This window comes from Procambarus clarkii, chromosome 14, assembly GCF_040958095.1.
Source record: "Procambarus clarkii isolate CNS0578487 chromosome 14, FALCON_Pclarkii_2.0, whole genome shotgun sequence".
Classification (NCBI taxonomy): domain Eukaryota; kingdom Metazoa; phylum Arthropoda; class Malacostraca; order Decapoda; family Cambaridae; genus Procambarus; species Procambarus clarkii.
Window position 1 is genome coordinate 15,846,548 of NC_091163.1, and position 11,557 is coordinate 15,858,104.

An 11,557-nucleotide genomic window follows, 5' to 3' on the forward strand; every position below is an offset into this window, starting at 1 on the left:
ACCGATGCAGATGCAAATCATTTCCTTAATGACTTGGTCAATTTGAAAGGAGGAGACATATTTTAGAATTTTGAGTCTGATAATTGGTGACACATGACATAGACTGTTTGTATTGTGTGGTAAAGTACGTCAGGACAAGCTAATTGGTCTGGAGATCAGTTTTGAGCACATCATCTGTTCCTGGTAAAACTAAAACTTAAATGAAATGCAATTAAGCTGGATTTTTTTTTTTTAGCATATGCGAACCAATTTTTTTTTTAAGGAATGTATTAGTAAATTTGACAGATGTAGTTCAGGTGATTTCATACCCTCTCGTTAATTGTACTTATTGACGAAAATTTGATCAGGAATCAACACTAAGCTATACATATATTGAAGACATAGTTCTTGTGTTTTTTATGATTTAATTGCCTATTTACTAATTGAATAGAGATATCAGGTTTAAGGAAATGTGTCAAAATATATCGTCCTGTATGGGATTCGAGTTAGGGTCGAATAAGTTGAGATCGCCTGCGACTGGAGGTCACCCCCGTCATGAATTTGGTTTTTAATATATTAATTACAGATCTTAAAGTATGTAAACCCACAAACCAGGAGGCCTGGTCAGAGACCGGGCCGCGGGGACGTTGATCCCCGAGTAACCACACGGCGACCAAGGTAACTCATTACTCAAGGAGGTTTTGAAGTTTTTGCTCTGGTTAATGTCTGTTGATGCCACCCCACACTGAGCACAAGCAAAATCTGATTGTGCTCTATCTTCCTGGCTACCGCCATTCCTTTCTCGTCTCTTTTTGCCTCTGACTGCTTGGTGGGTGTCTCCTCGAACCAGAAGACACCTTTCTGATCAGTCTGCGGCCAGTGTGGCAAGATTGACTTCCATGGCCTTCAGGTCCCTCTTGGTCAGGTCTTTGTAGCTCTACACTTGCCTGTTGGACTTATTCCACGCACGTCCAACTCAGTACAGGAGATCCTTGTTGGGGATCCTGCCATCGCCCATTCCCACCACGTGCCCAAACTACTGCATTTATCTTGTTAGTAAACACTAACTATCGCTGCTTTCCTATCAACGGCTATGGAGTGGGAGGAGTAGAAATCTAGCACGCTTCATCTGATCCAAATTCATATACATCACTCCAACCATATAAAACCATAAAATAACATATTTTTATAGGTTATTCACTTTTATAAGTACACATAAACATATTTCAGGCACACATCAGCTGCTGATGTACGTTCCTGGACATATACATTCCCCTAGACGTACATACATCCCGCTAGACGTACATACGTCTCCAGTTTTTCGTAGACGGAGTGTGTTGCTTTTGCTACTGGTGCATTACTAGTGGTTAGGTTGCCGGCTGCTCAGGGGTTGGTTCAGGCATTGGCGTTGGTGGCCGTGGGCATAGTGCAACAGCCTCGGTTGCAGGACCAGTTGCAGGGTCGGTGGGTTGCACTGGAGTGGCAGAAGTAGTGTTGCTCGTGAAGGGGTATTCTTTACCTGCTCTTGAGTCTTGACAGACACAGTTTACATGTTCATGAGTCTTGACAAACACTAGACGTTTTCTGTGACAAAAAAACACAGCTACTTTGCCCAACTGCCCAACTTTGAGTTTATTTGTGCCAGTAACCAAAAAAAAATTATAATCATTCCCTTTGTGGGAATTTTTTACCCACCATATCTAATAATCATCTAAAAAATGTATAATTTCTATATCATATCAAAATCAAATCCGAATCATTATAGATTCATTATACATCTTGATCCTAGATGACAATGTCAATGTCAAAGTTAACAATTGCTTGCTTAGTTATTTTAATTTTGGTATATTAATTGGCCAATTGTATGCTTGTATGACTTTAATATGCTATAAGTCTGTCTGTCGGTTATAAAGTATGGCAACGCCTCATATCTCAGTAAGTTTATTAATATTGTTGTGCAGCAGTTGACTCTTTAAGCACCATCACCTCATGAGTGTCCATGGTGTAAGAAAAGATTGTCACTGTAAACAAAGTCTCATGAGTGTCCATTGTGTGGGAAAAGATTCAATCAAGCTGACTGTACCTCATCATATAAATTGAATAAATATGTGTATATATACTTGAATATATAAATTAAGTTAACAATTGCTTGCTTAGTTATTTTTAAGTTTTCATATAAGTTCATTTAGTTGAATATAATTTCTAGTACTTAGTTAACAGTAATTAACTACATTTAAGGTCATTTGTCATACTTTTACAAATTAAATTGTTGTTTATAGTATAAGAATATATTGGCTGTTAATAGTTATGGTGCTAGGATAGACTAGTATATGTTTAAATCTCTAATTTAAATAGAGCCAGTGTTCAGTCTTATAAGTGAATTTATTAAATCTTATCCTTGTATAAAATACAAGCTGATGTGAGATACCTGTCGGCAGGTGGACTGTGGATCTTCAATCAACCTATCAACTAAATCATTCACCCCACCTGCCCCTTACAGCCCACAATCTGTCATTAGAAAAAGAGGAGCTAGGATTTACGACCCTAGCTAGAGACTTTAGTTGAATAATTTGCAGACAGTAATTTTATATTTAGTTCAGTACAAGTCCCTGGTAGTCTCCTCTCATATCAATCTCGACAGGTTTTTCCCACATATATGGTCCTTTGTACCTAGATATTTATAGTCCTTCGTTTATCGAATATTATTCCAGCAAATAAATAAGAAACGTTGATTTTGCATTGGAAAAGTTTTTACATATTCTAGCCTAACAACCAATATTTATCATAGCTATATATCTAAGTAAACAAATTGTTTGCAGTGGCTTAAGCCACCATATCCATTACCTATTAAGCATTCATAGAATACTAGTAATTGTTCTGTGTTAAGAAACCACAGTACTTAATTTTATCTGTGTCACAGACACAACTCATCTTAATCATACATACCATTATATACCTTACTTATGGTAACATATATACATACTTAGGTGTATTATCTAGCATTATCTCTAATCAACTGATTTTCAGAGCTGGTCATTAAATATTAGTCTTTAAAAAGTGTTTTTATCACTGTAAGAGCATTTCATTACACTCTAAACATAATCAATTGTATCAAACCCTATTACAGGTAAAACCAGTAGGCACACTACTGTATTTTATCAAACAACTACTAGGGTAATAGATCTTGTAATGATTTTGCAAAAATAGTGCCATTTACTATTTTTAAAAAATTATTACAAGATTTACTGAGTTGGCGCATATCGTCCATTCGGATCACAAACCAAATTATTACAGTACTTTTGACAATTAATCACCTGCTACATCCAGATTCCAGGGAGGAAATGAAGGACGATCTTTGGAATCATTACCTAAGTAGACAGGAAAGCTCATTTATCAAAATACATTAACATCATACATATTTATCAAAAAAAGAGAAAATTCTTGGAATCTCCGAAACTCGGAAAAGGTGAAAATGGCTGACAGTATTCCACCAGCAGCTGAAACAGGAAATAGGAGGACACTTAATGGTCTACAAAATTACCTAACTCAACTGATTGACAAATGTCAAAAGTTGGCTAGACAACCATCGCCTGATTTAATAATTCTGAATACCAGAGTAAAAGCGGCTGTTGAAAAGTATGGACAAATCAAATGCCATGCTGAGATTTATCTAACAGAAATGGCTACAGCAGATTTAACCCGAAGGGAACTTGAGGAAATCGTTGCTGAAATGACAATGTATGAAGATAAAATCTAAGATCAACTTGATCCTTTAATCAAACAAATATTTCAAGCAGGAACCCAATCCAATGTGAGCTCATCCACTCAGCAGGGCAATGCAACTATCACATATATAGCAGCAGAGCTCCCAAAGGTACATTTACCATATTTTGAGGGCAAGGATGAAGACGATTGGGATACCTTCTGGAGAGCCTTTAATTCTATAATAAACTCCAAGGCTTCTCACAAAAAGGCGACAAAGTTTCAATATTTGCAAGGCCAGTTACGGGGAGAGGCAAGGCCGGTCATTGCTAATTTCTCATTAACAGATGATGATTACGACCATGCCCTACAGTTGTTACAAGATAACTACAGTGATAAGGAGACTGCAATTGCCCGTCTCTCATACAAATTATTGGAATTATCCTCTCCAAATAAAAGTTATGAGTCACTACAATCATTTCGATTGTCTATCAAATCAATCATCAAAGCCCTCAGTACAAAAGTACCTGTAGGAAATGTAGAGTGGCTTACAAAGTTAATCATTCAAAGGAAACTTCCTAATGAGGTCATAGACAGCCTATGCACTCATTATAACACCAACATCCTTATCACAAAACCAAATCTTTGATGGACTTCGAGCTACGTACAAAGATTACAAAGCCGAGGAAAACTTAGATCACATGAAAAAATCCCTTAAGGTGAATCCACAGACAAAAACAAAAATGTCAAACTGGCTGTCAAAAATCAAGGGAACAAAACTCCTCTTCTGCAAAGTGGAAACAGAGTAATGTTGGCTCTTATGCTATATCCCCCACAGTTAACAGAACTGTAGGAAATCAAGCTCCCAAGACAGATAAGACAAAAGAAGCTGCAAGTGCCCCAAAATGTTTATTCTGTCAAGAAGCACATACCATTTATCAATGCACAGTTTATGAAGACCGTGTCAGTCGAATCAATCGACTGAAATCTCTGAACAGGTGCATCCGTTGTCTATGGAAGCACGATACAAGTGAATGTAACACTCAATTGAAGAACTGCCAGTATTGTCATAAAAGTGTACATCACACAGCACTCTGTGGTGATATCAACACTCAATCCAGATCACAGACATCCAATAATCAACCTGCATCTCAGGCAAAGCCAAAAAATGATAATTCCACAACAGCCCTACAATTCTGTACAGTAATGAGTAATGTCAATGACTTAGATTCAGAGATTGTTACAACAGCCATATTGCCTACTGCACAGCTAGAACTATGCAATCAAGGAATTTGTATTCAAACTAGAGGCTTTTTTGATCAAGGGTCACAGAAAACCTTTATCAGTAAAAAGATGGCAGAAGATTTACAACTAAAATCTTCACTATCATCGATTCATTCTGGGATCAGAGGAATCTATGGGTATGAATATACTCAAATCAGCAGGAGGCATATTGATGACAGGACCTATACTAGATCTTATAGAAACTGTAATCGTGACTTGACTAGGCAAAGAACAGTCACCACTTAAAATTCCCCAAATGATTGATGATGGATTGGAATCTGTACATCAATTGTGGGAACTTGATGCCATAGTAATAATTCTTGAACAACCAAGTCCTGATGATATCTGTGCATACAATCAGTACTTAGAAACTGTACAGTACCATGATGGACAGTACTGGGTAAGGCTACCATGGAAAATCAACCATAAACCTTACCTACCAACTATCACATGGCTTGTAGTCAATTTAAATCTCAATTAGCAAAGCTAAGAAAAAGGCCTGAGCATTTAAAACTCTATCATGAGATTATAGCTCAACAATTAAAGACTAAATTCATGAAGTCGTGAAACACGACAATAAGCAAACAGGCCATTTTTTACCACACATGGCTCTAATGAGAGAATAAAAAACGACTCCTTTACGACTATTTTGTAATTGTAGCTGTAAATCTTGACCCCAAGAAGCCAGTCTAAATGATTGTTTGCAAACAGGTCCAAGTCTAACTCAAAATTGTATGACATACTGTTGAAGTTTAGACTTAACAAATATGCATTTTCAGCAGATATTAGTAAGACCTTTCTAAGAGTTGGCTTGCAGGAAGAAGATAGAGACTTCACTAAGTTTCTATTGGTAGAGAACCCAGAAGATATCAATAGTCCTATAGTGACTTTCAGATTCTCCTCAGTTCTTTTCGGGGTGACAAGTAGTCCATTTCTATTGCAACAACTCTAGATACTCATCTGAAAAAATAATCAAGTCCCTATAAGGCTGAAATCAGTCAGAATCTATATATAGATAATTTTCAAGGGACAGTTAACAGTACTACTGAACTGTTACAATTATATCAAGAGGCCAACAAGGAGCTACAAGGTGCCAACATGCCACTGCAATCTTGGGCCTCTAATAATGCAACATTGAATAATCAAATAGCAAGAGATTATCCTGAATATCACGTACCAGAATCATAAAAAGAGTTAGGTATGGAATGGGATCTAATCTCGGACACAATTTCAATCAAGTCTGTACCAGTAAATTATTGCATTGCTACAAAAAGGGATTTGCTTTCACAAGTTAGCAAAGTATTCGACCCACTTGGTCTACTAAATCCTTTATCTATCAAGTGGCATTTATTGGTGCAAGAAGCTTGGAAGACTAAAGTTGGTTGGGGTGATCCACTACCACTCCAGTTACAAAAAGCTTGGATGGAAGTGGTTCAAGAACAAACTTTAGTCGTAAAGATAATCTTTTCAAGACACATAGTAGAGGAAAATGATGAAGTATCACTACATATATTCGCAGACGAGTCAGCCAAAGCTGTTGGAGCTTGGGCTTACTTAGTGACTTCTAATCAATCATATCTTAACACCTCTAAGGTCAGAGTCGCTCCATTAAAAAAGAGGACTTTGCCTCAGATGGAACTAACAGCACTGCTAACTGGCACATGCTTAGCAGTGCATATCAAACAAGTCTTGTCTACCATGAACTTCAAAGATGTCATTATATGGTCTGACAATGAAGCTGTCATACAATGGGTACGAAACGACAACTGTCCGACTCCATATGTAAAAAATCGCGTCTCAGAAATTAAAGAAATTTCCGCAGGCTTTCAGTTGTTGCATGTACCAACAAAAGATAATCCAGCTGATCTCTTATCAAGAGGTATGACATTTAAACAGTTTGCAAAGGCAGATATTTGGTTTCATGGGCCTTGCTGGTTAGTGAATGGTAGTTGGCCGAAACAAAAGCCACACGTCAGCACGACACAAACCATAACTACCACCAGGCAGCAAGCTCAAATATCAGTCTTCGATTGTACTCGTTACTCCTTGCTCATCAAATTAATCAATGTAACACAGAACGTGTTTCATTATCTCAGGAAAAGAGGTATAAAATACACTTCTCCAGATGCACTTATCTATTGGGTAAGACAAGCCCAGAGAGAAACTTATGGGAATAACTATGAAAATCTTCCGCATAAGTTAAAACACAATCTCGGTCTGTGGATAGACCAAGAAAATCACAACATTCTGCATTGTGGAGGAGACTTACACATGCAGATATCAATCTAGATACTGTGCATCCATGGTTTTTCCAAAAAATCATTGGATCACAAGGTTGATTGTGTTACATACACCACAACAAATCATCAAACATGGAGGAGTGTTAGACACACTCACACAAATCAGACAGCAGTATTGGATTTCTCAGGGAAGACAGTCAGTCAAATCAATCTTGAAGAATTGCATGATATGCTGAAGGTACGCTGCAAGAACTTGCTCGTATCCAGGGCCACCACCCCTACCAAAGGAACGAGTGTTCCATCTACATCCTTTCAAAACGACAGGAGTAGATTATACAGGAGCCATATATCTAACAGGGACTGCAGATAAGCAACCTATCAAAGCATACATCTGTCTGTTCACCTGTGCTACCACCAGGGCAGTACATCTAGAGGTAACACCCATTATGACTGCTCAGTCATTTATTCAAGCTTTCCGCAGATTCGCAGCACGCAGATCATGCCTTAAGCTAATGATTTCAGATAACGGAGCAAACTTGGTAGCTGGAGAAGCTTATCTACGAGAAATCTGTTCCCATCCTGCGTTACTTCCACACTGGAACAGCGTTATTGCAGATGGAATTTTATCCCTCCGAGAGCCCCATGGCTCGGAGGATTTATTAAGGGTTAATAGGAACTGTCAAAAGATCCTTGAGAAAATCTCTACACCGTCAGAAAATCAATCTTCAAGAACTCCAGACAGTAATCACGGAAATAGAATCAAGGGTGAATAACCGGTCGTTGACTTACTAGTCTGATGATCCTACTCAACATGAGCCAGTAAGTCCTGCCCACCTAATGTATGGAAGACTTCTGACTCCGGTACCATCTCTAGTGGATGATGAGATCAGAGATCCCTCATATGTGGGTCAGAGCGAGTTGGTTCAGGGGTATAAGCATCTGTCCAGTGTAATCCAAAAATGGAATGATGTTTGGACAAAAGAATATTTTACATCTCAACGAGAACATCACTATGGGGCCAATGTCCCACATAATATATCTAATCTCCAACCTGGCGATATTGTCTTAGTAGACAGTAATGGCCCTAGAGCTGACTGGCCATTAGGTAAAGTTGTCTCAGTCCATCCAGATAGCCAGGGAATTTTGAGAATAGTCAAAATCCTGTCTAAAAGAACAACTTCCCTGAAGACATTGGACAAACTCATCCACATGGAATCAGTGAGTCAGCTGCAGTTAGATCCTGAGAGACCTCCAGATCCTCTAACTGCACATGACCCACAGACTCCTAACAGACACAATCATCCACAACGGACAGCCGCACAAAAGTGCAAGCAAAATTTGCACTTGTATTATCAATCCGATGGAGAGTAGATGAATACATATGGTTACTATTGTCCTTAGTATTGGATTCTGTGCCAGTTCTCTCCCTTCGGAAGATGTGGGAAATTTTTACCCACCATATCTAATAATCATCTAAGAAATGTATTATTTCTATATCATATCAAATTGTATCAAAATCAAATCCGAATCTTTATAGATTCATTATACATCTTGATCCTAGATGACAATGTCACTATGATCACGTATGCCATAGGGCCCTATAGATGCCTATGTGACTTTGTGCATGATCTCTCAAGGATTCAGAAGCTTCTAGAAGGATTTAAAAAACTATTGGAACATTAATCGATATCAGGTATTTATTATAAATCGAATCCTTAATATGAATCAGTAGTGCTAGCAAGTACTACTTATAATCTTTAAATCCTATATCTGATTTTATTATAATCTCATCTTATCTCAATCATAAGTCTAGAAGTAAAAATAATCAATCAATATTCATTGGAAGCTACCCCCTCTGAAGGGAAAGGGAGGGGCATCTCGGGAGCAAGAAGCTCCCACGACACCCCGCGGCACTACGCGTTTGTTGACAACACAGTGAAGAAGTGTGAGGTACCTTAGCGAACATTACTTAGCTCAGAACGTCTTATCTAATTATCTTTATCACCAGTGAACACTCTCTAGAACTCGTGGAGTATCTGGACAATATCTACAAGGAAAATTCCTAGAACATTTATATAAAATAAGAGTGAATAGTGGAGCACATAGTGACTGTCTCCACCCTCATATTTCTGCAACTGCAGTTAAAGGAAAATCACGTACCAACGCTACAAGAACAATTTACAGCAAAGCTGTTATATAAAATATCATGCCTAAACTCGCGACAAGAGAGTTATCAAGTCTGGCACACTGTCAGACAGGCACTCTGGCATTCAGAGAAGTATATTGAAGGTTATTTTGGTTATTAATTGGCCAATTGTATGCTTGTATGACTTTAATATCCTATAAGTCTGTCTGTCGGTTATAAAGCGAGGCAACGCCTCATATCTCAGTAAGTTTATTAATATTGTAGTGCAGCAGTTGAATCTTTAGGCACCGAACTTCATGAGTGTCCATGGTGTAAGAAAAGATTGTCACTGTAAACAAAATCTCATGAGTGTCCACTGTGTGGGAAAATATTCAATCAAGCTGACTGTACCTCATCATATAAATTGTTTAAATATACGTGTATATATTCTTAAATATATAAATTAAGTTAACAATTGCTTGCTTAGTTATTTTTAAGTTATCATATAAGTTCATTTAATTGAATATAATTTCTAGTACTTAGTTAACAGTTTTTAGACTACATTTAAGGTCATTTATCATACTCTTACAATTTAAATTGTTGTTTATAGTATAAGAATATATTGGCTTTTAATAGTTATGGTGCTAGGATAGACTATGTGCATGTTTAAATCTCTGAATTAAACAGAGCCAGTGTTCAGTCATATAAGTGAATTTATTAAATCTTATCCTTGTATAAAATACAAGCTGATGTGAGATACCTGTCGGCAGGTGGACTGCGGTCCGTCTAATTACCACAAGCTACACAAGCTTCACAAAGCTTCCTGGCTATACGTTAGTAATGAATAAATATGATATATTTACTAATTATAATGTTCGTGCCGAATGTACAACACAAAAAAACATACCTTTAATCTGAAAAAGTATCTTTTTATAAAGAAATTAGACGAAAATAAAGAGCTGGTGACGCCAAATCAAGTCGACGATCCAAGCGTCGGTTAGGTTAGGTTAGGTTAGGTTTGGTTAGGTTAGGTTAGGTTAGGTTCGGCTAGGTTAGGTTAGGTTTGGTTAGGTTAAGTTAGGTTAGATTAGGATAAGTTAGGTCAACCTAACCTAACATATATTTATTCATTACTAACGTATTGCCAGGAAGCTTTGTGAAGCTTGTGTAGCTTGTGGTAATTAGATGGACCCGGTGGACTGTGTATTTTCAATCAACCTATCAACTAAATCATTCACCCCACCTGCCCCTTACAGCCCACAATCTGTTATTAGGAAAAGAGGAGCTAGGATTTACGACCCCAGCTAGAGATTTTAGTTGAATTAATTTGCAGACAGTAATTTTTAATTTAGTTCAGTACAAATCCCTGGTAGTTTCCTCTCATATCAATCTCAACAGGTTTTTCCCACAACCTTTATTTACTGGTATGTGAGAAGGTGCTAATTATTTTGCAGTTAAGACAACTTTGTTACAATTATAAAAAGTTGTTGTCATTTTGGAAAAACTAACAATTTAGGATTTTTTGTTTAGGGTGGCAGCATTAATTGCGTGAACATCAGTACCCTCAGTAAAAAAAAATAATTAATGACTTCAATTTAAAAAATCAATGAGTTAATTATATTGACGTTTTTGTCCAAATTTCCACTACTTCAACATGTTATTAATTTTCAGTGAGTAATAATAATAAAACTAAATTTGCACCAAGAAATCCGATTAACATGATGTATTAACAAGAAAATCAACAGAAGCCATGAGCAGGATTCAAACCTGTACACTGAGTATTCCTACCATGTGCATGAGTTGTTTAGGACGCATGATGCTTGGGTGTACCCAGTGTACAGGTTCGAATCCTTATCATGGCTTCTACTGATTTTTTCAATAATAATAATATTGATAGGGTACAATCAGGGAAAAGTGCCAAGTCATTACGACTATATAGCTCTTTGCAGGGATCAGGATAAGGATTAGGGATGGGACGGGGGAATGGAATGGTGCCTAGCCACCTGGACAGTTGGGGATTGAACGCCGACCTGCATGAAGTGAAACCCTCGAATCTACCTTGCATCCAAAGTGGTTGTGTATAACTGTTTACAACTTACAAATTAGGTAAAAAGAGATAGTTTTCGCTTGTGATTATGGATTCCTGTCAAAGACCTTAATATATGGCATCAGACAATATTCATGACTGGAACTGAATTCAAGTGAAATTATAGGCAAATGATTTAGT